Here is a 26,645-nt window from a genome sequence, read left to right as displayed (position 1 = left end):
AAATTTCTTTTGCATATTTGGGATCGTTATATATGTATTTTTTACTGTGCATTACTACATCGTATGTGATAATGAGATTTGTTTTTTATATGTGAGGATTGATCACCACACATTTTGGACACATGTACATAAACTTACTGATGATATATACTGACACGTGTTTGTTGCATCACTGAATTTGTCTATTGTCAAACAATTAATTATTTATCAATAAGATAATTAACTCGAGTAACCATCTCAATGTTATTTATTTGTCTTTATATATATATATTTAAAAAGATGGATTGAAATCATGGTCATTGTGCTACCAAATGATGATGTGGCATGTGAAACCTAGTCCTAAGTTTTTTGTTAGTTGCTCTACTTCTCAAAATTAATGCATTTTGATCTTATAGCACTCTTGTGCAAGTCTTTAAGAATATAAAAGAAATATCGCTAGGGACGCTAGTCTTTCTGTTCAGTTGTTGTTGTCCTGGCTTTGGGTCATCGCCTGTGGCTTTTTGCCCGGTCGGTTTACACATTGTTAAAAAGGCTTCTAGTGTTTTTTTGAAGATGAAGATTTGAACTATGACGTTTCAAAGTACCAAGCATCATACGCTCCAAGTTTCAAGTTACGTACCATGTACCATGCACCAACTACAAGCATCATACGCTCCAAGTTTCAAGGTATGTACCATGTACCATGTACCATGCACCAACTACAACTATCAAGTTTCATTATGGAACCTGATACCAGACCCTAAATCAATTGCCAAATCTAACACTAACAAGTTTTCTTGGTTTCTATGTCAGGCTCTAGTATTAACAAGCTTTTGATTTTCATATTTTTTGTAAAGGTAGCAGATTTTACGCTAAGTGTCAGATTCTACATATCTTGTATCAAATCAAGTACCAAGTTTCAAGTTGCAAGTACTACGTACCAAATCAAGTACCAAGTACCAAGTACCTTATACCAAATCTAACACTAAAGAGGTTTTATTGTTTTTATGTTAATTTATTACAGTACCACAAAGTTACACCAACCAATTAGTACCATGGACCATGTACCAATTGCAAGTACGAAGTTTTATTATGGAACCTACAGCCAAATGAAAGCAAGGACCAAGTACCAAGTACCGACATGTACCAAGTACCAAGTATCAACATGTACCAAGTACCAAGTACCGACATGTACCAAGTTTTCTTTATTTTCATGTTAAAGGGTGAAAGCATGTTAACATGTCATGCTTTTTCATGTCCCGGACAATGCTAACTAGCACAATTTTGACATATGCTAACTAGTACAATAACTTGAGCTACATCTCCAAGATCTATGACATATGATATATCAATAGAAAGCACTTGAAACAAGGAATCCAAATGTACAACCTTCGACAAATTTTGATATTATTTGTAAAAAATTTACCGGACGCCCAACTTTTCGAAGATGTGCTAACTTGAAACTGCTAACTAGCACAAAAAGCGTGACAGGTTAACATGCTTTCACCCTAAACCCACATGTCCCGAGTTGTATGAAATAGGGACAAGTTTTTTTTTTAATCGTGGACTCTAGAAACGGTCCATCAGCGAGTCGTTTGAGCTCTTGTGAGCCCACATGGAATGTCCATGTACCAATGAGGCATATGGGCAAGCTATACGGCTCGCTAAGAGCTCAAACAACTCGTCGATATATGGTTCGTTCTCAAAGTCCTCGAGCAAAAAACACTCAGAAACAATACATTGGTCAACTGTTTGAGCTCTCGGCAAGTCCTATAGCTTTCCCACATGCCTCTTTGGCACGCGGAAAAGCTATGTGGGCTCGCAGAATCTTAAATGGTTCGCCAATGGGCCGTTTCCAAAGTAGTCCGCGAGCGTTTTTTTGGTCGTGGACTTCAGAAATGGTCGATCGGCGAGCTTTAGCGCATGGAGGCCACATGACAATGAGGCATGTGAACAAGTTATACAACTTGTTTGAACTTTGAAAATGGCCCATTTGCGAGCCGTTTGAGATTTTGTGAGCCCACATAGCTTGTCCACGTGCCAATGAGGCATGTTGGCAAGCTATATGGCTCACGAGATCTTAAGCGGCTGGCCAATGGATCATTTTAGAAGTTCGCAAGAATTATTTTTGTTATACATCAAGAATGTTTTTCTTAATTGAACAAAGGGAGCCGATTTAGGACTTATAGAAACGTCTGCTACATGACAGAAATCATGGGTTTGAGATCTAATATTGGCTTGAGGGCCTACTATTTTATTTTAATATATATTTTTAATAAACGAACATAATCCTCTATTTTTTATTTAATTTAAAGTTTTAACTTAAAAAATTAGCAATGAGAGAGAGAGAGAGAGAGAGAGAGAGAGAGAGAGAGAGAGAGAGAGAGAGCTGTTTACCATAATTCATCTTGAAGCCGAAATTGTAAATTTATATCGCTTACGTACGCACCGGTCCGACCAACGTCCGCACTACTATGCGAAATGCCAACGAATATATGAGCAACGAGAGTCACAAATGCAAGAACACCGGCGCGAGAGAGAGAGTTAGAGTTTGTGGGTATGTGTGTTCCACTCGAGAGATAGAGTTTGTATGTGTGTGTAGAAGAGAGAGAGAGAGAGAGAGAGAGGGAGCGGAGAGAGATCACTTATGGATCCCTGCACGTCATATAGTCGTTGCGTGTTCAAAGCGTTGCTGATGCGGTCTTTTAAAAAAAAAAAACAATTCGTCGCTTAAGCATCTTGCCGCTTATGCCACGCACCGCTTATGCGACGAAAAGTAGTCATCTTATTTCTATTGCTTATGCGACGGTAACTCGTCACTATAGCCCTTGTTAAATGCCTCGTTTATGTGATGTACAGTAGCGACGGCTCTAGCGACGTCTTTTTCCCTTGTTAATGCGACGATAATTCGTCGCTATAGCCGTCACTATAGGGGGGCAAATGTAGTAGTGTTCAAAAGATAGACTTTGCCGAGCAAAGGCAACAATTCTGTGCGGGATTACCTGAAGAGATGGCCGAATACATCAACTCTCAATAGCCTGGTACTATTAGTGAAGTAATCCATCACACCATGGTTGCTTCACGCGTCAATTTCCATCAAGGGCCTAGTAATGTCAAGCCCATGGAAAACAAAGACAAAAATGATGCAAAGGGGAAAACCAATGTTCAATATACTTCCCAAGTCACTTCCAACAACAACAACAATCGGTCCAAGGAGAAGGGAGTTTACAAAGGTGAAAACAAACTCTCTCCTGAAGATCTTGAAGCTTTTCGCAAGGACCATAAGTGTTTCAAGTGTGGGGAGCAAGGACATGGCTATCGTTCTTGCCACAAGAAGAATACTCACAATGAGACTCCTAGGGCTTCCACCATCGAAGCTCCAAAAGAGGATGCTTAATGCAAAGGATCATCACTTTCCTATGCTTGGGGAAGGTAAGAGAGCATGATGCCTTCATCTTGTTTGACCCTGGCTCTACTCTGAACTTCATATCAATGGAGTTGGCCACCAAGTTGGGCATTCAAGCTTTTGAGATGGGAGATATGGTAATGGCTGATGCAGATTTCAAGGGACAGCAAGCCTCTAGTGTTACTCCCTTGATTGGGAAGTTGAGGCTTCATGTACAAAGCTATGTCGACAAAGAAGACTTCTTCATCTCTCCTCTCCAGCATGAGGATGCTATCCTAGGGGGGCCATGGTTTGATCGCATGGCTGCCAACATGAAGTTCCCTAAAAGGAGAATCTACTTCACCTATAGGGGAAAGAACATGTATATAGATGCTAGTGAGCGTGGTCGCACTATTCCACTTGTAAATCCTCTTGCTTTTGATAAGTCAATGAAGAGCTCAGTTTCTGCGTACATGATTTTTGTCAAAGAGTCTCTAAAAGATACTAATGTTTCATCAAATGTAAATGGTAGGAATCAAGAAGAGTTAGACTTGTCTAATTTTCTAAAAGGATTCCAAGATGTGCTCATTGATGATATCCCTATGGACTTACCTCCAACACGAGGGGATGATGACAATCGCATTGAGCTCCTTCCAGGATGCTCACCGCCTAACAAACCTCCCTATCGAGTCTCACAAGCTCAACAGGAGGAGATCATGAGGCAAGTACAGGAATTGGTAGAAAAAGGGATGGTGAGGCCTAGCTCCTCTCCCTTTTGTTCTCCAGTCCTTTTAGTGCAAAAGAAAGATGGTACATATCATATGTGTGTGGACTATCGAGCACTAAACCGTATCACTATCAAAAACAGATTTCCCGTGCCTCGGGTAGAAGATCTACTTGATACAAGACTTGGATTGACCTTAAGAGTGGCTATCATCAAATAAGGATAGTGGATGAAGATATCTTAACGACCGCGTTTTGCACAACGTTGTAAAGAATGAGGATGCAAGAGAGCTACACAAGGCAAGCACAAAGCACACAGAGATGGAAAGCTTCTTCTTCTTCTTCACAGAAAAGAGAGTACAAAATGACTAAGTGCTAAAGCTGAAAAGTAGCACATATGTACATGCGGTCACTAAGTGTGAACTCGCTAGAAGCGTACTAGGCTGGCACTATAAGTGTAGTCCAGCTGTAGAATCACTGGCAGAGATCCTCCGTGTCGGTCACCTAACGCGCCAGTGAGTAAATGCCGTAAGCGGACAAGACCCGTAGTGGATGCCAGCTCAAGGTGTAGAGCTCGACATCTCAACACTCCCCCTCGAGCTCTGCATGTTGCAGAGTCCAAGCATAGTCCGGAAATGTAGAAGCTTCTCAGCTCTGAGGGCCTTGGTAAAGATATCCGCTATCTGCTCCTCTGTGCTGATGTAGACCAAGTCGATGTCGCCCGCCAACACTCACTCTCGAACGTAGTGGTAATGGACCTCTATATGTTTGGTCCTGGCATGGAACACTGGGTTCCTAGCCAACTGCATGCTGCTGAGGTTGTCACAATGGATGAAAATCTGCTGGTCCACCTGCACTCCCAAGTCCTCAAGTAATGTGCGTAGCCAAGCTACCTCGCACGCCGCAACTGCTGCACCTCTGTACTCGGCCTCTGTGCTCGATAAAGCAACCGTAGGCTGCTTTTTGCTGCTCCAAGTGACAGCAGCACTCCCAAAAGAGAACATGAAGCCACTCGTAGATCTCCTATCAACAATGCTACCTGCCCAATCTGCATCTGTATACCCATACAATGCTAATGGTGCATCTGCTGCATAGAACAATGCGTAGTCAAGAGTCCCTTGCACATACCTAAGTGTGCGTCGTACTCCATCCAAATGTGGCTTCCTCGGAAGCTGCATGAACTGACTCTCCAAGCCTACTGTGTAGCTCAAGTCTGGCCTCGTGATAGCAAGTAGATTAGACTACCCACAATCTTCCTGTACATGTTGACATCCTCAACAACATCACCCTTCTCTGCACTCAGCTTTGCATTCACATCCAAGGGAATGGAAATCGGCTTACAATCAGCCATACCATACTTTGACAACATGTCCAAAGCATACTGTCTCTGTGATAGCCATACACCCTCTGGAGTCCTGATCACCTCAATGCCAAGAAAGTAGCGCAACTCGCCTAAATCTTTCATTTCAAACTCCTGTTTGAGAAGACCCTTCACATGGTCAATCTCCATAGCATTGTCACCAACAATAATAAGGTCATCTACATATATGGTAATGACCACAATCCCCACATCACTCTCACGTACATAGAGTGAATGATCAGCATGAGCTCTCCTAAAACCAATACTGACAAGATACTTGGCAATCCTGTCATACCATGCTCTAGAGCCTTGCTTCAAACCATACAAAGCTTTGAGAAGTCTGCATACATAATCTGGGTAACCTGGATCGACATAACCAGGTGGCTGATCCATATACACTTCCTCTTGCAACTCACCATTCAAGAAGGCATTCTTTACATCCATTTGATGCATAATCCATCCTCTAGATGCAGCCACTGCTATGACAGCTCTCACAGTCGTCATCTTTGCCACTGGAGCAAAGGTCTCCTCATAGTCTATGCCATACGTCTGTGCATAACCCTTTGCGACCAGCCTTGCCTTGTGACGCTCAATGTTACCATCAGCCTTATGCTTGGTTTTATACACCCATTTACAGCCAATAGCTTTCTTGCCACTTGGCAATGGCACCAACTCCCATGTGTCATTTGCTTCCAATGCAGCCATCTCTTCATTCATTGCATCATCCCAATGCACATTTCCAACTCCATCCTCAAAACATGTGGGCTCCACATCCTGTATCACCTTAGCCATGTAGGCTTGGTGATGCGCTAGATACCCATCATAAGTCAATTTCTGAACTGGATTTCTGACTCTATTAGATCTGCGCGGTCCTGGGTCACTCCTTTGCCCTCTAGCATCTTCTTGTACTTTCCTTACACCAGGTGTCCTGACAGCCGGAATTCCAAATTCCTCATCAAGACTTTGTTCAGAACCATCTGAATCCATGTCTACATGTGAAAAACCTGATGATGCATCAACCATAAAGGGAGGTTCATCAACCTTTTCCTTTCCTTTTCGTGATACATTCCCTGTACCTGTTGGTGGAGTAACCTGCGTACGTAGTCTACCATTCCATGGTTTCTCAACAGAGCCATGAGAAGAGGACTCTTGTGGTCCACTCAAAACCTGTGACTGTGGCCTCACATTTTGTACAACCACATCATCTTTTACATCAGCCCCAATAGTGCCATGTGCATTACTGTACCAGCTGCTCATCTCATCAAAGACTACATCTCTGCTCACTCGTAATTCTCGTGTAGTAGGATTGTAGCACCTGTACCCCTTTTGTTCAAGGGAATATCCCACAAGAATACATTTCTCTGCTTTAGGATCCAATTTCCTACGCAACGCATCTGGTACATGCACGTAAGCTATGCAACCAAACACTTTCAAGTGTGCCAAATCAGGCTTTGTACCTGTAAACTTTTCCTCAGGTGTTACATCATGCACCGCAGCTGTAGGTGTCCTGTTCATAATGTACACAGCTGTATTTACAGCTTCAGCCCAGAAATGATGAGGCATGTTCTTCTCATTCATCAATGCACGTGCAACCTCTGCAATGTGCCTGTTTTTCCTTTCTGCGACCCCATTCTGCTGTGGAGTATATCTGCATGTAAACTGCCTGTGTATACCATGCATTCGCAGAAAATCTGAAAAATCATTGGAGAAGTACTCTCCCCCTCCATCTGACCTCAATGTCTTGATTTGCATATCTGTCTCCTTCTCAATCATGACTTTGAAGTCTTGAAAGTGACCAAACACTTCACTTTTGTTACGCATGAAGTAGACCCATACTTTCCTTGTATGGTCATCAATGAAAGAGACATAATACCTGCAACCATGTATACTTGCAGTATCGGTTGGACCCCAAACATCTGTGTGCACCACCTCAAGTGGACTTTTACATACATTGCGCTCATGTGGAAATGAGCCCTTTGACTGTTTTCCAAACTGGCATGCTGCACACACTTTATGCATACCATCCACCTTGAATTTGGGCAAACCTTTTACAATCTGTTTTGATTGCATGCTGCGCAATCTCTGCTCATTGACATGGCCAATACGTTTGTGCCAAATGTCAACATCAGCCACAACACCTGTGCCCTGTGCAAATAATGCAGCTTTTACCTCAGGCATGTCTACATTCAGCGTAAACATTCTGCCCACACATTTGCCCTCTGTGATCAGCTTACAGCCATTCTGGAAATCTTCTACATAACAGCCATTTGGATTGAAGCGAACCTGCAAACCCTGCTCAACCATTTGTCCAACAGAAACAAGATTCTTTGTAATGTTTGGGACATGAAGTACATCTGCTAAGTACTTTGATTTCCCACTCTTCGTATTTAGAGGGATGTCCCCTACATGAGCAATGGGGTGAGCTGTATCATCTCCTGTCTGCACATAGCCTGACACATCTGGTTTGCGCATATCTCTAAACCACTCTCCACGAGACGTCATCTGATTAGAGGCACCTGAATCCACATACCAAACATCATCTTGGGTGGAATTCTCTGCAGTCATTGTATTCATTACATGCTGCATAACAAACATGCGCTCGTTTTTGCTGTCATCTGCATCTCTGCTAGTAGATGCATAGTTGCCCTGTTCTCTCTTTCTACTTGCTTTTCCCTTTGGACAGTCACGTGACATGTGACCTCTTTCACCACAAGTCCAACATTCTCTACTATCTGGAGTATGTTGCTGCCTGCTTGATCCTGCACCACGACCTCTTTGACTCCCCCTGCCTTGAGACTGGTTTCCCCTGCCACCTGTATTGTTTTGATTTGATTGACCTTCCAGAAATTGGCCCTTGCAACCCCTTGGGCCTCGACCACGACCTCTACCTCTACCTCTGTTGGAGTTAGAATAGAAGGCCTGTTCAGAATTATTTCTGCCATGAGAAGAAGATGTGTCAAGGTTCTTCTCCTCAAGAATAAGCATAGAAATCAAATCTTGGAACACGGGGATGTCGTCTCTTGTATTCATGGAAGACCTAAAATGTACATACTCATCTCCTAGACCATCCAAGCATGCACGGACAATGTCATCGTCTTCCACTGACACTTTAATAGATCCAAGAGCCTCAATGATACTCTTGATCTTCAAGGCATAATCATTGATTGAGAGGTTGTTCCTCTTAACTTGATTTAGCTCCGACTTTAGTTGAAGCTTCCTGACCTTGGTGTTCACCTCGAACACTCTGCCTAAGTTTCTCCATGCAATGGCGGGGGTTTCAGCATCCTGTAGATAGCCCATCATGCCATCTGTGATGCTCATAGACAGCCAATACATCACTTTGCTCTGGCCTTGTTGCCAGTCCCTCAAAGCTTTCCTTTGTTCTGCTGTAGCATTTGCCTCGGGAATCTCTGGTTCCTTTTCATTGTCTCCTTCTACATAGTCCCAATAACCTTTTCCTTTTAGGAAATTTGTTATTCTGAACTTCCATGCAGGGTAGTTATTTTTCTCAAGCTTCTCAGTAACAATCTGACTGAAACCGTCAGACATCTTGAAGCACTAAGACAAAATAGCTGCAATCTGCAAAAACCTGCAAATCTGCTGAACCTGCTATCGTGGTTCCTGTAACGCTTTCTACACTCAACGAGTGTCCACAATCAAGCGTTTCACAACCACTGTACTTGTACAGTAAATCTCTGTATACTGCACTTTGGAGACCTGTTCAGAAACTTGTGCCATGTAAAGAATGAGGATGCAAGAGAGCTACACAAGACAAGCACAAAGCACACAGAGATGGAAAGCTTCTTCTTCTTCTTCACAGAAAAGAGAGTACAAAATGACTAAGTGCTAAAGTTGAAAAGTAGCACATATGTACATGTGGTCACTAAGTGTGAACTCGTTAGAAGCGTACTAGGCTGGCACTATAAGTGTAGTCCAGCTGTAGAATCACTGGCAGAGATCCTCCGTGTCGGTCACCTAACGCGCCAGTGAGTAAATGCAGTAAGCGGCCAAGACCCGTAGTGGATGCCAGCTCAAGGTGTAGAGCTCGACATCTCAACAAACGTTTGGTCTTTATGAATATCTAGTCATGCCTTTTGGCTTGACTAATGCACCAACTACGTTCAATCGTCTGATGGAGAAACTTTTTAGACCATACCACAAATTCACTGGAGTGTTCTCTGATGATATCATCATCTACCCAAGTCTTTGGAGGAACATAAGCAACATCTCCAAGTGATTTTTCAAGCATTGAGGGAGAATAAGTTTTTTCTCAACCAAAAGAAAAGGGAATTCTTCCTTCAAGAGATTCAATACCTAGGTCATATTATCTCTCACGATGGTATCTGTATGGATCCATCAAAGTTAGAGGTAATAAAATCATGGCCTAACCCAAGAAATCTACATGAGCTAAGAAGCTTTATTGGTATGTGAGCATACTATAGACGTTTCATAGAAAAATTCTCTCAAGTAGCAGGACCACTACACGACTTAACTAAGAAGAACGTTAAGTATGTATGGACTGCTAAGGAGCAAAATGGTTTTGATAAGCTGAAAGATAAGGTTACTTCCCAGCCAGTCCTCGTGCTTCCGGATATCTCAAAGCCATTTGAGGTCCAATGTGATGCTTGTGGTGATTGCCTTGGAGTAGTTTTGCTTCAAGAAGGGCATGCCATAGCGTATGAGATCCGAATGCTCAATACTGATGAATGAGTCTTGGGCATTTATGAGAAAGAGCTTTTAGCTGTTCTACATGCTCTAGACACATGGAAGCACTACCTATTGGGGACTCCATTTATCCTACAAACCGACCACCAAAGTCTCAAGTATTTCATGACGCAAACCAAGCCTTCCAACAAACAAATGAGGTGGGCAAATTTTCTTTCGCAATTTAATTTCCATATTGCTCAAGGTAATTTCATAAAATCTAATATCTAATATCTAACCAACCCAAATGATTTTCTCATATTAAATTGATCACTTAATGTGGGAGAATAAACGGGAACAAGTGTTAAGATATAGACATGTGCTTATAGATCTATCTCAACACGGGGCCAATGGTAAATGGGCCCAAATGAGAGATGGTCTATCAAAGAGCAAGGCTAAAAAATGGAGCATAATACCTTAGGGTTAGCTTCATTGAAGACCTACAATAATGTGTGTAAAAGTCCTTTGACCTTAGGTAAAAGCTAGGGCTGAGCTTGAGGCGCAAGAACCCGGCCCAGCTTGAGGTGCTTATCTTGCTTGTCATGCTTGATGACTAAGGTGATTGATGATTGAGGGGCTTGAGATGCTTGAGGTGCTTGAGGTTCTTGAGGTGCTTAATGATTGATATGCTTGACATGCTTGAGATGCTAGGGTTGCACTTGAGGTGAGAACCCAGCCCAAGCTTAAAGTGCTTAAGAGACAATCTTGTGGTGCGAACTGGGCCTATGCATGAGGGGGTTGAGGTGTCAAAAATTCAAATATTCAATCCCTACAAGGAGGAGGCGAGCCCTACATGAGGGGGGATGAGAGTCTTTTGCACTAATAAAACTAGTGAACAAAATGGAGATGAACTAGGCCTAACCATTCCTTTTTCAACCAACTCATGCACTTGCCACATAATTTCCTCTTGTTGAGCTTGAGAATCTTGATAAGGAGGTTTATTAGGCAGTGAGATTTGTGGAAGAAGCTCAATTGCATGGTCATCATTTCCCTCATTTTGGAGGAAATTCATTAGGGATGTCGTCAATAAAAACATCTTGGAATTCATTAAGGAAACTAGATAACCATAATTCTTTTTGATTCCCTTTATTTTTATTTGGCAAAACATTAGGTTCATTTTGAAAGTGTTTTACAAATATCATGTACACGGAAATAGATCTCTTTATTGACTTATTAAAAGCTTGCTTATGTACAAGAGGTATAGTGTTACCTGACTCGTTAGCATATATGTACATGTCTTTGTCCCCGTACTTAAAGTAAATTTGCCTTTTAGGGAACTTGATGTTGTCCGCCATGCGATCAAACCATGGTAGAGATGAAGAAATCCTCTTTGTCCACATAGCCTTGGACATGAAGCCTCAATTTTCCAATTAAGGAAGTAACTGGGACTTCTTCTCTCTTGAAAGCACCATCGGTTGGTAGGGTATTTCCCATCTCAAAGGATTGGATGTCTAGCTTACTGGCCAACTCCGTGGAGATGAAATTGTGAGTAGAGTCATTGTCAAAGAGAATGAAAGCATCATGTTCTCTTACCTTTCCCCAAGTATGACATAGAGAAAATCCTTTGCGATGAACATCTTCTTCTTGAACTTCAACTATGGAAGCTCTAGGAGGTTCATTGCGTGTGTTCTTTTGTGGGAAAGAATGATAAGCATGCCCTTGCTCCCCACATTTGAAACAACGGCTATCCTTGCGATAACGCTCTAGCTCTTCAAGAGAGAGTATATTTTTGTCTTTGTAGACTCCCTTCTCCTTAGCTTTGTTGTTGTTGCAGTTACCCTTGGGAGACTTTTGGACATGGTCCATCCCCTTAGGCTCATTACGGTCTTTGCTTTCCATGGGCTTAAGATTTTTCTTAGCCCCTTGTTGGAAGTGGATTTGCGAAGCCACCATAGTATGGTGTATGACAGATGAAATAGTGCGAGGCCTTTGGGAGTTGACATACTCCACCATATCTTTAGATAAACCCACACAAAATTGTTGTTTTTGCTCTCCAAAATCTATCTTTTTGTAGACGGTGGCTTTGATATGTAAATACCAAAACTTGTCTACGTATTTGTGAATAGATTCGTAGGGAGAGAGCTTCAAGAATTGTCATTCGGTGAGTACTTTGGCTCTAGCATCGCTAGCCAAAAATTGTTTCATAATGGAAGCTCTTAAAAGCTTTCCATGTTCGTGGAGATTCACCGTGTGCTCGTAGGTAAGAACACCATTTTCTGGCAAACTTTTGGAGATGCATGGCTACATGACGTATCTTAGAGAACTCCGTGAAGCCCTCGTCTCCGAATGCCGCATCAAATTGTTGAATAAAGGCCAAGACTTTGTCCGTAGCACCAAAGGTGCCATCGTAGGTAAGAAAAGAGATACTCTTTCATCCCTCCTTGAACTGTTTGAGCTTGGACGACCTCTTCCAAGCGGCACAGGATTTCCTATGGCCCTTCCTTTTGAGTTCTTTGGGAGCTGCACCATCACTTCCTTCAGAAGAGGATGAGGATGATGAAGATGGAGAAGAGGGTGACCACTTTCTCGCCTTTTGCTTCTCATACTTCCTTTCTTCCTTCTTTGAATTATGGTGAAAAGGACTATGTGCTAGTCTTCTCCGTTTAGGGGGTGTTGGAGAGCGCTTTGCCCGTCGTCTTCGTGGTGCCATCTCCGTCGAGATGGTGGGAGATTCAGTTATTTCTTGTTCTTTTGGTGAGGGATCTAGCATTGAGATTTGGGCTCTCCTTTGTGAGGGAGTTGCCCCATCAACTTGTAAGTTTTTGAGCCCTTCGTATGGGTCCTCCTCTTCTCTCACCGTAGAGAGCCCTCTTTTAGAAATCTCACTAGGAGCTTTCATAGGCACTCCCTCTTCTAGGTGAGGAGATTGGAGAATCCCATGGATGCATAATTGATGTTGCACTTCTCGTTGGAGGGATGGGTTGCCCATGGCTTAGTAACAAGATAGTTCACAAGCATAGGAGCATCATTAGTAGCTTGATCATTAGCAAAATCAAAGCCAATTGCACTCTCTCTACTATTGTCAGCCATTCTAACTAAGTTTTATGTGTAGTTTTTAACTTGTTCTTTGGCACTTCAAGCCCTAGTTGATACTCCTCTTTAATTTCAAAGATAAGCACTCAAGCATCTATACCCGTGGGTCAAAATATGATTAATTGCAAGGAATAGAAGAGAGGGTTTATCATAGCCGAGTCGGCACCGTTTACTGTCAAGCTTCTAATAGCTCAATAATGGTTAAGCCGTAGGCAAGCCCCTTGGGACTCCATTATTAAGACCATAGATCTTGACAGTGATACCCCTTTAACTACATGAAGCAGGCGCACCTACGGGATAATAAATCCCTATTCTACTTACCCTCATGCAATTAATAATACCAACCATTTGTAGCAATCTTGAGGACCTCTCTTCTTGAGCAAGAAAAGAGAAACGGATAGCTCTGATACCAATGTAGGATTTAATGGTCTAAATAGCTTATAAATAGCAAAAAATAACTTAGCATAGTGAGCATTTCATTAAGAGAAAGTTCCTAATGAGCATAGAAGAGTGCTCGGTTGGAGATAAAAACATTATCATAACACCTAATTAGTTTGGCATAACAATACTTGAAAGAGGGAGAGAAATAGAAAAATTGACAACTATTGAGGACCGGATTTACATGGACCGGCGGTCCCCCTCCATGAGGCATTTGTATTATAGCTTCCCATTAAGAGAGACTTTGTACAATACAATTCTTTGTGTTCCTTGGTAAAGAACTCGTTGGTGCAATGAAGATGGAATCTTCATGCACCAAACTTACATGTAATTCCCTCACTGTCTCATACCCAAGACCTCACACACCTTTGAAGATGGTGAGAGCTAGCGGGGTATGAGAGTAGATCTAGAGGAAGAAGGAGTATCCTTACGAGAAACAAGTATTTCTCCTCACATAATCACTCCTAATAGCTTATCATAGCTTAGTAATTAGAATGGTAGAGGAGATGAGCATGCATTGGAGCTTGTCTCTTGGTTGGATTTGCATCGCAAGCCAAGAGTTTGTTGGTGTAGTCCTCCCTTGTCACAAGCTTGGAGTAGATGAAGAGCTTTCCATTAAAGCTTGAGAAGGAGATTAGACTTTCTTTACTTCACACATGAGCTTGTGTGAGTGTGTGTGGAATAAAGCCTTCACAAATCAGCCCCCTCTCTCATCTTGGTCGACCGCTATTGCAATTGACTCATGCTGGCTTTCTATTGGCCCTTGAAAAGCCTAGCCAATAGCATTTGAGCAAGCTTTTTACTCTTGCTGGCTTCCTATTGGCCTGTGAAAAGTTTAGCCAATAGCATTTGAGAGGCCCGGTCAAGAGCCTTGTGACAAGTGTCCATCCTTTTTCCCTTTTTGTAAAAGCTCAGTAATTAATTTAATTATCTAGATTCCTATTGGACCTTTTAGTCTTCTGGCCAATAGGACTTAAGAAAATTTATGGGCTACTTAATTCTCATTGGACCTTTTGACTATCCAATAGTATCTTAGGGAGAGTAATTATTATTGATTGTTGTTTTAAGCATTTATAAAATAAGAAATTTATTTTACACTACCTGAGCCCTCATTGGTCCACCTCCAAGTCCATCCAATAGGATTTAGGCAAAAATTGGGGGTTTTCCTGCGTGATTGACATGTGTCCTATATGCTTTGTGGAAAGGTAAACTGATGTGTGTGTATGTGTGTGTGTGAGAGAGAGAGAGAGATAGATAGATAGATAGTTCTATTATCGTCCTGGGAGGTCAAATATGACCTATGGGACCAAATGAACATGTCACGTGGTGTGAGTGGAGTTCATAAGTGACTCTCGATGCTCAAAAATGGCTGAAATGAGCGTTGCAATAGAGAGTCCACATCGTGGTTGGGAGAGGAAGGTATGTAGGGAGAGATCATGGCTGAATATATGGGAAAAAGAGGACCTAATGTGGTCAAAAGCTGAGCACTCAAGTAGTGTGTGGTACTCACTCTCTCGCACTTGACGACGGCATAAGGTGCAAAGTCGATGACACTCCTCGCCAGTGCCCCAACGCCCTGTCTCGCAGCATAGAGAATGGGAGCTAAGACGAATGGAGGCAATGGTGCGGATCGCACTCAACGGGATGGGCTCAAGGATGTAGGAATGGGTTCGGTTACCTCGTTCCGAGAAGAAGAGAGATTTGTAGTTTGGGGCAACATGTGTGGTGTAATGGCTGAAGCGAGAACCTCCGGATTTCTCCCAAGCTGTGATACATTGGCGTTGTAAGAAGGCCTCATTAACTTGGGAGTCGATCGACGCATCCTTGACCAAGTGACATGCATCCCATCTTCCAAACCATTTCTTGATATCAAGCATCCACCTCGAACTTAGTATTTTGCTCTTGCATGTCTTTTGAACCATTTGAGTTGCTTCAGATGCGATTCTAGGAAGTCGATGCAAGGGCTTTGTTGTGTCTTACGCATGTACTCCACAACCCTTTGCATGCCCAAGACCTCAATGGGAAGCAATCCGGACTCAAGAAGTAAGAGCATGTAGGGTGTTTGTGTCTTGACTTGGAGAAAGTTGGTGAGAAAACGCTTTTGGACATTCTCAAACTCTTTCCAAGTAGACTTCCGATGCTTCCACCCCACACCTCCACTCCATAAAGAAGCACCGGTGTCACCAATGTGTCAAAGAGGTACTTTTTGAGAGCCCAACACTTGATCTCTCCTGCATTGCACATGTTCTCAAATGCATAATAGGCCCTCTTTCCGGCTTCCAAGCGACGCATTTCACAATCCTTCCATTTATGATTGGATGGAACCTCAAGGCCAAGGTACTTGAAGTGATCTACTACTTCAAGTTTTTCATTGTTATATACAATGCATGGATTTTCATCATTGAGGGTCTTTACAAGCATAACCTTGGTTTTGGATCCATTCACGATCAGCCCGCTATGTAGGCAAAAGCGTTCCAAGACACTCATAAGCTTTTGTGCATCTTCTAAGGTATGTGCCAAGAGCACTACATCATGGGAATAAAGCAAAAGCATGACCACCGCATTTCCAATCTTAACCTCTTCTATGCCTTCTTGCTGCATAAAGTCAAGAACCATGCATTCCAATTCATCAATGAGTAGCCCAAAGAGGGTTGGGGAAAGTGGGCATCCTTGTTTGACACCAATAGTGCTTGCAAAAAAATCTGAAATTCCATCTCCCATACGTAATCGACATATCACTTTTTGGTAGATGCGAAAGACTGCATGCATAAATTCTCTCGGCACTTGAAGGCTTTGCATACGTCTCCAAAGATTTCCTCGCGGTACCATGTCAAAAGCTATCTTGAAATCCACAAAGCAACAATACAACTTTTTTCCTTTCAATCGAGACGCTTCCATAAGAACTCGAAGAGTGACAAGGTGATCAATAGTGCTATGATGCTTTCAAAAACCTGCTTGGCCAAGTGCACGTTTGCCATTCTTTTCAGCCCATTCACTTATCTTCATCTCCATGATACATCCAAATAACTTTGCCATTAAAGAACCAACCATTATAGTGCGATAGTTGTTCACATTGTTTATATCTCCTCCTTTCACTACAAGAGGTTGTGTGCTCTTGTGACGCTGTTAGCGACGGAAATACACTGGGTTTTTATAACCCCCGGCGTCCCTAAAACCGTCGCTACGAGAGCGTCGCTATAAGCGTCGCTATGAGCGTCTCTATACAGAGATGCTCATAGCGACGCTCATAGCGACGTTTACACAGAAGACTATAGCGACGCTCATAGTGACGCTACAGAGCCATAAATAGCGACGGTTATAGCGACGCCCGAGAGAATTTTTTTTGGTGACAGGGCATTGAATGCCCTGCCACCCATCAACCATATTGTACTTGATTCACTTTTTAAAAAAAGTGCAAGGGTAGATAATAGACCCAAAATAGTCACCCACAAGACGCATTGTTTGCAAAATTGACAATTGTACACATCATAGGCAAAATGAATTGATTGGCAAATGTAATAATGACAATTGTACAACATCATAGGCATAAAGAATTGATTGGCAAAAGGAGCTGCGGTGACAAATGTAATAATATACATGGTTCAAAAAGACGTATAAAATCCGTCTCATGATACATAAGCTATGAGAAACCCTAAACTAATGCTATCTAGCTACGGCTAAACTGACGTCGTCTAGTCAGACGTCTCATCGCGTCCAAGCGGCATATCTGTCGGATTCTGCAAAAAAAGACAATAAGACAGCTTTCAGTAAGTATAAACATATAACGACATTTATAAAACAATACAAAAAATAGAAAAGAGTAAACCCTAATACTAACCATGCCGCCGCGAGAACTGAGAATGTCCATCAGGGCGTTTAAGCCCTTCCTGCCTGCGTACTCGCGCTCGTACGGTGTGGGATCACGTCCTGTCATCGACCACTGTCAAAACATACAAAGATTTCATTATGTTAGAATTAAAAAACTCATAAACCCTAAACTATCGAACATAAAGAGCAATGCAAAAACACTTACAAAATCGGTCTCAAATGATGCCCATCCACCGCTCCCCAAGTGGTGCGAGCTCCCTGCCTCTACTCGCGCTCTGGCTGCATCCTTTTGTTGCTTCCACTTGTCGGGATTCTCGCGTGCTGCTTTCTTTGCATTCTTCCAATCTTCTTTGGCCAGGCAATCTGGCCTGCTCCACCCATTCTTGATTGCTTTTTGCACTTCGGAACGCTTGTGTTTGCAGTATTCGCGCATTCGAATCTTCATCAGGTCTCATTGAAGCGCTGATCCCATGTTGGAACGGGAAACTCATCATGAAGTATGCTGATGACTCTGTTTTTTAAATCACTTGGTACTTCACTCCATTTGTTTAGTATGTAGTGTCTAAACAGCTGAGAGCAAAGACCACGCATGCGCGAGATCACCTTCTTGCCATCATCATCCATGATGATGCCGCCGCTGAAGTCGACAGAGTAAGACAAGCCCTCTGGCCGGTGACGCGTGAACCTGGGTGTCCCGGCAGGGGTCTCTAGCGACGTGTCGATGGGGGTACGGACGTCAGGTGTCTCCACCGGCGTCTGGGCCCCGAAGCGAGGAGTGTCGAGTGGGGTGGCTCCTGGCGGAGTAGGTAGAGGTGTGTAGCTTCTAGGAATAGTCAGCCGTGCAAAACCTGGCGTAGATGGCGATGATGTGGCTGGTGTGGGGGCGGGCAAAGAAGGGGAGGGTAAAGAGCCTCGTCGAACACGAGGCGGTGTGGAGGCATCGGTGGCGGAATCTCCACAACAACCGCCACCGCCACCACTAGAGCGCCGGTGTCTAGACAAGTGTGAAGCTCGTCTCGTCGACGCCAAAGCTTCGGAGCGCGCCGAATGCTCCGAAAGAGAGGGAGATGCGGATGGAGTAGGAACGCGCGATGATGTGCCAGAGCGATGACGCTCCACGTACCACTGTCTCTGCTGCGGTGACAAAGAAGAAAGAAACTCCTCATCATCCATACCTGCATTAAACACACGAATATTTAAACTTAATATTGAATGAATAGAGTAGACAATGACGCAAAGACCATTAAATACAATGACGTAATGACGCATATAAATACAATGACGCAATGAATTGAGTGATAGAAGAGGCAAGTCGAAAACTCAGAATTTTCAATCAAAAGATGTGAGCGCGAGTAGAAAAGAGCGTTATACACCATGGAAGGTACTTAGAGAGCCAGAGCTTTTACAACACGGAGCAAAATTGTTCAAATACAATATTTGTGGCTTTAAGAGATCTCTCTCTCATCCTCGCATAACTCAGCATAACTTCCTATATCTATATAGAGCTCTCCGTTTAAACACATATCCTCTATTTCATTTTGTAGCTCCTCTGCATGCACCCCATATAGAGTAGTAGCATCTTGATGCTCGTCTAGCACCACCGCAGCGGCTTCTGATTGAGCATCTTCTCTGATCTCCTCCATTGATGCCGTTGTGATTGGCACATGGTAGCCTTCATACGTCCTTGCACTACGAGGGGCTACCTCTATGACGTACCACCAGTTTGATGTAGACTTTGTAGGATGAAATATTACCTGCCAGAGCCACATAACTTACATGAGAGCTTTCAAGCACATAACTTGTAAAAGGGGGATGTTAACTATTTACATACTTACTTGTTCACAATGCTCGGGTAGTATGAAAGTGTCTCTTAGGTCAGTCCATTTCTTAGTAGAATCCACCTCAAGAAAACCAGACTCTCCTCTACGCACAGTAGCGTTGCGACCCTCCATGATTATCTTGAACCATTGTACGTCGAACAAGTCGACAAAAAATCCTCTGTAATCGATCCTCAAAATCTCTTGCAGCGTGCCGAAGATATGCTTGATGACCTTCGTAGATTTGCTTCTTTAGTGAGGGTGCCCTACGTGCATTCAGTCTAGGTCCACATGTGACACATGCTCTGTATCCGCTTGTTTGAAGCCCGGCATGTATACACATGATAATAGATCAACTATGGGAAAAAACAAGATTTACAGTGTCTGAGTGAGGAGTGTTAATAGATCACCTGAGCATTCTGTTAGCCCGAGATAGTCATGCATGGTCCACATTAGAATGCCTCTGATCAAAGCATTCCGTCATCCTGTGTGTCGGCTCATATCCACCACCTCTATGCCAATCCACAATTGTTGTAGCTCTTCCAATAGTGGACGAAGATACACATCCATATTCCCCACTTTATATCGCCCTGGCACAATCAAGCTTAGCCATAGGTGCCCCTTCTTTGTAGTCAACCACGGGGGAATGTTGTAGTTGACGATGAAAACGGGCCATACACTGTAAGATGTTGATCTTTGACCAAATGGATTTACGCCATCCATAGCCAGGCCTAAGCGCAAATTTCGAGCTTCCCTGGAAAAATCCGACCATGTTCCATCTATATGTTTCCAGGATGCGCAATCTGCAGGAATTCGTAGCACACCATCCGAAGATTTATTCTCCTCATGCCATGATGCTAGGGCGGCCATGGACTTACATTCGAAGAAATGCTTGATGCGAGGAAGCAGAGGAAAATGTCACAAAACCTTTTGTGGAATTTTTGTCCCGTGGAGATCTACTCGATATCTTTCGGAATCACATTTCGGACACTTCTCCATGTCTATGTATTCCCCTCTAAAAAGAATGCAGTCATTAGGACAAGCGTGGATAGAATTGTAATCTCCCCAAGTTTCGCAAAATCTTTCTTGCTTCATCTCGGGAATCTGGCATCACATTGTCAGCTGGTAGTATGTGCTCTTTAAGCAATCTACACAACATAAAAATACGATACAGTCGTGTAAAAATCTATCAGATCATTATACATTTAGAGTTTTATTAAAGTAAACTAATTGTAATAGATCACCTGAAAAGCGCTGTGACGCTAGTGTCACTCCATCCAAACTTTGCATGCATGTTGAGAAGAACCAGGAGTGCTTTCAATCTAGACATACGTGCTCCATTATACAATGGCGTATCGGCTTCACTTTTCATATCATCATAGATAAGCCTTTCTGAATCCATGATCGTCTCGATCATTTCATCAATCTCGGGCTCAAACATTGCCTCGTTGGGAATGTGCTCTGCATGATCATCCCCCGAGCTGTTAGAGGCTACATCTGTGGCCTCACATATGCTGCTTGACCAAAGCGCCTGCGAACACGTCTATTGGGTTGCAAGATTGCTGCTTGTTGGCTAGCGTCAGAGTCCGACGAGTTATAATTGGCAAAAACTCGATCTATAATAGATGGATCGAACTCGTCAAATTCGCGAACGTGCTGCAAAGAAACACGTCTTGTCCGTCGCACAGCATGCTTGCATTGATTACAAGGACATAAGACCCTCGTTGAGAGATAGGTGTTTCGGTTGGACGGTCCCACATCCTCGTCACTACTCATAATGAGGATAAAAATCTTATAACCTGAACAACAAATTTAATATTCTATTGGCATTCTTCGTCTTATCTCTCTCTCTCTCTCTCTCTCTCTCTCTCTCTCTCTCTCTCTCTCTCTCTCTCTCTTTACCTCACATTCTCTAGTCATGTCCAATCCCCGCACACCTCGGTCTAGAGGTGCACGGAGATCAGAACCACCGGGTTATAATCTCGTCTTTATTGGTCAATACCTATATTTGTGGGTACAAGAAATCTACACACCCACGTCTACATGGTACTGCATGTAGTGGACAAAACCCCTTTGCCTCTTCTCTAGCTGTAGCACTTCACAGCATCTTAACATCTTTTCACAGTAGATCTTTTCACTGTTCGTCTAACTCTAAACCCTAAACCGTAAGTAATTCTTGCGTGGACTCGATCTAACGTAAATAAGCATAAATCTAAATAAACGTAAATCTAACTAAAAATAAACCTAAATCTAATTTAACGTAAGTCTACATCTAACCTAATCTTTAACGTCTTTTGGGATAGTTTCCTATGACGTTAAAACTCTCTTCTTCTTGTGTGTGTGTGTGTGTGTGTGTGTGGGTAAACCTAAATAAACCTAAGTCTAATCTAATATAACATAAATCTAAATCTAACGTAAATTATGTTATATTAAAAACAAAGAACTAAACTAACAGGGATTATAAGAACCTTAAAACTGATTTAACACATAAATTTTCACATAACTCAGCAAGAGTTGGCATTCTCATCACTAAAGATGTGAGAGTTAACTTCCGGCGGTGACGCTGCTCATCTCCATCCACATCTGACGACAGCAATTGGCCCTTTAGACCGTTCTTGCTCTTGTTACTAACTTTGAAGTTGCTGTTGAATGACTAGAGGTTGTCTAGATGGTCATTGTGTCGGGGATGTAGTGACTCTTGCCGCCCTGAAGATCCACCTTCTTCCCTATCTTCTAAAGACATTTCACCAGTACTTTTGGATCGACGGAGCCCACCATGAGTGAAGGCAGCAATACCCTATATTCCATTGAGGGCTTTCTTCACCCGCTTCATGCAGGCATCGCAGTCTATGGAGACCTAAATCTAATCTAATATAACGTAAATCTAAATCTAGCGTAAATAAACGTAAATATAGTTAAAAATAAACCTAAATCTAATCTAATTTAACTTAAATAAACCTAAATCTAATTTAACGTAAGTCTACATCTAACCTAATCTTTAACGTCTTTTAGGATAGTTTCCTACGACGTTATAACTCTCTTCTTCTTGTGTGTGTGCGCGTGTGTGGATGTGTGTGCCAATAAAAAGAGATAAATGGTATAACCTTTCTATCACCCATGCCAAGTATGATAGATTGATTATGCCATTTCCCTCTTGAATAATAGGTCTTGAGTTCAACTCCTCGTCGGCTAGATCTTTAGGTCTTTTAATTTTAATTAGTTTCCTACGACGTTAAATTAGTTTCTCTCTCTTTCTCTCTCAATGTGTGTGCGTTTTTTTTGGATCGTATGCATGTTTTCTCTCTCTTTTCCTCTCCCAATGTGTGAGTTTTTTGTTTATGCATGTTCTCTCTCTCTCTTTTCCTCTCTCAATGCGTGAGTTTTTTGTTTATGCATGCTCTCTCTCTCTTTTCCTCTCTCAATGTGTGTGTGCATTCTTTGTTTATGTATGTGTGTGTGCGTTTTTGTTTATGTTTGTACTCTCTCTCTCTCTCTCTCTCTCTCTCTCAAAAACACTATGTGTGTGTGTGTATGTGTGTGTGTGAGAGAGAGAGAGAGGGAGAGAGAAAGAGGGGAAGGGAACATGAGAATGAGGAGAGGGAAGGAGCATACCTGGTTGTCCTTCCTCTCCTCGTGTGTGTGTGTGTGTGTGTGTGTGGAGAAGAAAAAGAGAGAGAGAGAGAGAGAGAGAGAGAGGGAGAGCATTACCTGCTCCTTGCTTGAGGGCGCCGAAAAACTCAGATCTAAGATCTAAGTTTTTGGGCGCGCTCGGTTATTTTTTTAGCCCAACCGGCGTCGCTATGAGCGTCGCAAATTTACAAAGAAACTTGCGACGCTCATAGCGACGCCGGGATTTTTTTTTTTGAGCATCGCTGTGTGAGCGTCGCTAATATGAACAGCCTCTTGTAGTGTTTGTGCAAAGGTTTGATCCAATTTGCACTCCAATCATGAGGCATGCCATACTGAAGTGCAAGGTTAAACATATCGCATATCCAATATCGTGTTTTCTTGCTTGTCCATTTAATCATTTTAGCCTTGACACCTAGAAGGTCACCTGCCTTACGAGTAGCAAGTTTCTCAAGCGCGCGGCATACATCTTCAATGGTAAAGAAGGGAGACATAAACGGAAGGGAGCTACAACATTCCATCTTATCAACATTGGGTTGCTCATAGAGGTTCTTACAATGCATATACATATCCTCAAGAGTCAAGTCACCAAAGCTCTCAACGCGCTTGCCTTTTAGATTTTGCCAAAACTTGCCACATGCATGTGCTTTCTCTTGTGCTAAAAGAAGTTGTTTTTCGACTTCCCACCTTCTCCTCTTCTTTTGAACAAGTGCTTTGTATGTGTGTGAACATTCCAAGTAAACTTCCTTGTCTTTGATTGCATCCAATCTTAGCAAGTGTTTTCGGGCTTGACTACATTCCATGTCAAACCATTTCTTCTTGGTGCTACCCTTCTTAGACCTTTTGCAAGACGTGTTTCACCGAAAAGCATTCCTTCACACAAGAGAAAATTACTTCTTTGAAAACTTTCCACTTGCATTCTAATGTTGGGCTCTCTTGATTCTCTATCATGCTTAACATTTGGTCCACCATATCAGCATATATAAGTGCTCGTTTGAAGTCTAGACGTAGGTACAAATGATTCACATCATGATTGGAGGCTACATGCTCGGGCCGTTTATCACACTTGAGGTCAATACATAACACCGATTCCGGATTCCATTCACCAAGTGTAAAGCTTTGTATGCATTCTAGAGTGGCTTCCGAGAACAACATATAGTCAATCACGCTAGCACCGTTGTGCTTTCTACATGTAAAGTCATTGGTGCCTTGCCATAGAGATACACCATTTGCAATGAGCATTCCGGTACTATTGCACATATGTAGAAGTGACTTTCCATAGTGATCCACTTCTTTTGCATCATTAGAACTTTGATTATACATGTATGAGTCATCCATTCTTCTTGAGACATGCGGCATGTCTACTTGTTGTGTGTCGTGTTGTAACATATTTGTGCGAGCATTCATGTCTCCAAAAACAACGACTTCACCTTGATCCTTGTAATGAGCAATGTATTCCTCTAGTTCAACAAAGGGCTGATCTCTATCCATATTCAAGCAATCATAAAAGTTGGAGTCATAGTGAGGAATGTAGCAACCGGCCACAAACATGACTTGACCATTTGGTGGGCTGATTTTCAGCCATAAGTAGTGTTTATACTTATCTTCTTTGACAATGGAAACATCTTTCAAACCCTTTTTGGTCATACATGCTACGCCTCCTTGGCCTCTTCGTTGCTTTGCATTTTTGGCCCACATCAAAGAATGCATATCGTATTTGTCAAATCCAAGAATTCGTTGCGCATCATGGTCCCATGTTTCGACAAGAAGTATCACATCGGAGTCATTGGTAAGCTCATCAATGCCAATTCCCGCATTCCATGGATACCTGTTACAATTCCAAAAGCTTATTCGCAAGCGTGAGTTGGTCTCATAGATCATGTGTCCCTATTTGTTGGGTGGACTTTCATCCTCCTTAAGTGGCTTTTCTTCTTGAGGTGATACCTTAACCTTCTTGCTTCTTTCCTCATATGCTTTGCGACGAACATTTTGTTGCATAAGAGTGCGATCCTCATATACATTACAACCTGTTCCTTTGAGGTAGATCCAACCATTGTCAAGGATGATCTTTCTCTTTACCTCATCAGCCATGGTACATACAATAGGTCTTTCTCCCGAGCGAGGGACTCCTTGTTTTCCAACTTGATGTGCACCATAAGCCATGATTCCTGACATGCCAAAGTGTGTAGCAAAAAAATCTTCAATAGCAACTGCAAGAGATTGGGGTGTTTCCATGCTTTCCTCCTTGATTCCACGAATGACGATGTTCTTTGAGCGTTTTTGTCGCTCGTGCAATTCTTGAGTGTCCACATTCTCTACATTCTTTGCTTGGACAACGGATTGCGTGATAGGAGATGTAGAAACCACATTATCCTTACATATATCAGCCCATGATTTGGATGAATTTCTCATCTCACATACATCATGTCGTATTGTATCTATTGTTTCCTCTTTCAATACATGATCACTCTCAACTTTACTCAAGCGCTCTTTCAATACATTCATGTCAACAAGAGAGCGTTTACATTCTTGAACTTCATTCTCAAGATGCATCAAGCGTGTTGTTTGCATTTCAAGAACCTTCTTGAGGTGCTCATTCTCCACAACGAGAACTCTTAAAGTACCATTCTCCATTGCAAGTGCGCGCAACTCTTCACCTTGTTTGTTGACGGTTTCTTGTAACGAGATCAAGTAAGCCATGATCATTTCTTACGTTGTTGTAGATGATGTGGTTGGATTAGATGAGAGAGAGAGAGAGAGAGAGAGAGAGAGAGAGAGAGAGTGTGTTATCTCTTTCCCAGCTTGCTCACTCTTCTGTCCTTTCCTTGTAGCCACTTTGTTGACTTTAGCATTCAACACCTTAGTCACTAAGAGTAGTTCCCATGGCCTAGGACTTTTAGAGTAAAAATTTGGAGCTTTAGCCTTTGGAAGTCTTTAATGGAGTTAAACCTAAGGGTCTTTTAAACTCTAGTGGTGCACTTTTCTCTTTAGCAGACCATCCCCATTTGGATCCCTATTTCCCCTCTTTTGGATCCCTTGTTGAGAGAAGTCTAGCAGCCTTTACAATATCTAGCCTTTGCTCCCTTTGGTATATCCCCATATTAAATGATCAGTTTAATATGAGAAAATCACTTGGGAAAGTAGATTGTTGGCGGATACGCCGCGACGGACGTCAGCACAGTGAGAACTCACCTAACAAGATTTGTCAGCTAAGGACGAAGCTCGACCCGCAGGCGCGTGGAAGCAAGAATAGGATATCAATCTACACTCGACCGACTCTCGACTAATTCCTACAGAGGTCTCTACCCAATGTCTAAGATATAGCCCTCAGGAGTGCATAAGAAGAGATTTCCTACAACGCTTCCAAGAGCCAAATACCCATCAACGTTCTCGAAATTCCACAGAACTTGAAGGAGACCCTATTAACACCAATAGGCTGCTCTCCCTAAGGCCCATGAACCAAAATCCCAACCCTAAACACTTGGTGCAAAATCACATAGGATGTCTGGTAGAAATTTGCAGGTCGTCGTTTCCGAAAACTAAAGTGCCTAACGTGTAGCTCTACTCAATGCGAACGCGTGGATATGTTGAAATGCGAAAACAGACAACGTATGATCACCGAATCTCCAAATGTAGCTCGTGGGTCGAGTTCGCAAAACCAGACCGTACACCCGCAATGTAGGTATTGGTGCGTAGCTCTCATCGGGGGCAACACGCTGCACTTCTCCGCACTCAATTACGACCACCGGTG

The 26,645-nt window shown here is 42.6% G+C and overlaps 1 long non-coding RNA gene across 1 annotated transcript; it reads right to left on the bottom strand.

Moving 5' to 3' along the window:
- Window positions 1–17,202: 17,202 nt before the first annotated feature.
- Window positions 17,203–17,767, bottom strand: LOC147460729 (uncharacterized). The gene is made up of 3 exons (XR_015186329.1): window positions 17,656–17,767; window positions 17,461–17,562; window positions 17,203–17,359 (listed from the first exon to the last, which is right to left on the bottom strand). It is a non-coding gene; the product is annotated as an uncharacterized LOC147460729 (long non-coding RNA).
- Between the last annotated feature and the right edge of the window lie 8,878 nt (window positions 17,768–26,645).

The sequence above is a fragment of the Adiantum capillus-veneris genome, chromosome 3, assembly GCF_014529385.1.
Source record: "Adiantum capillus-veneris isolate H3 chromosome 3, ASM1452938v2, whole genome shotgun sequence".
Lineage (NCBI taxonomy): Eukaryota > Viridiplantae > Streptophyta > Polypodiopsida > Polypodiales > Pteridaceae > Adiantum > Adiantum capillus-veneris.
This window is presented reverse-complemented; position numbering and strand designations above follow the sequence as displayed.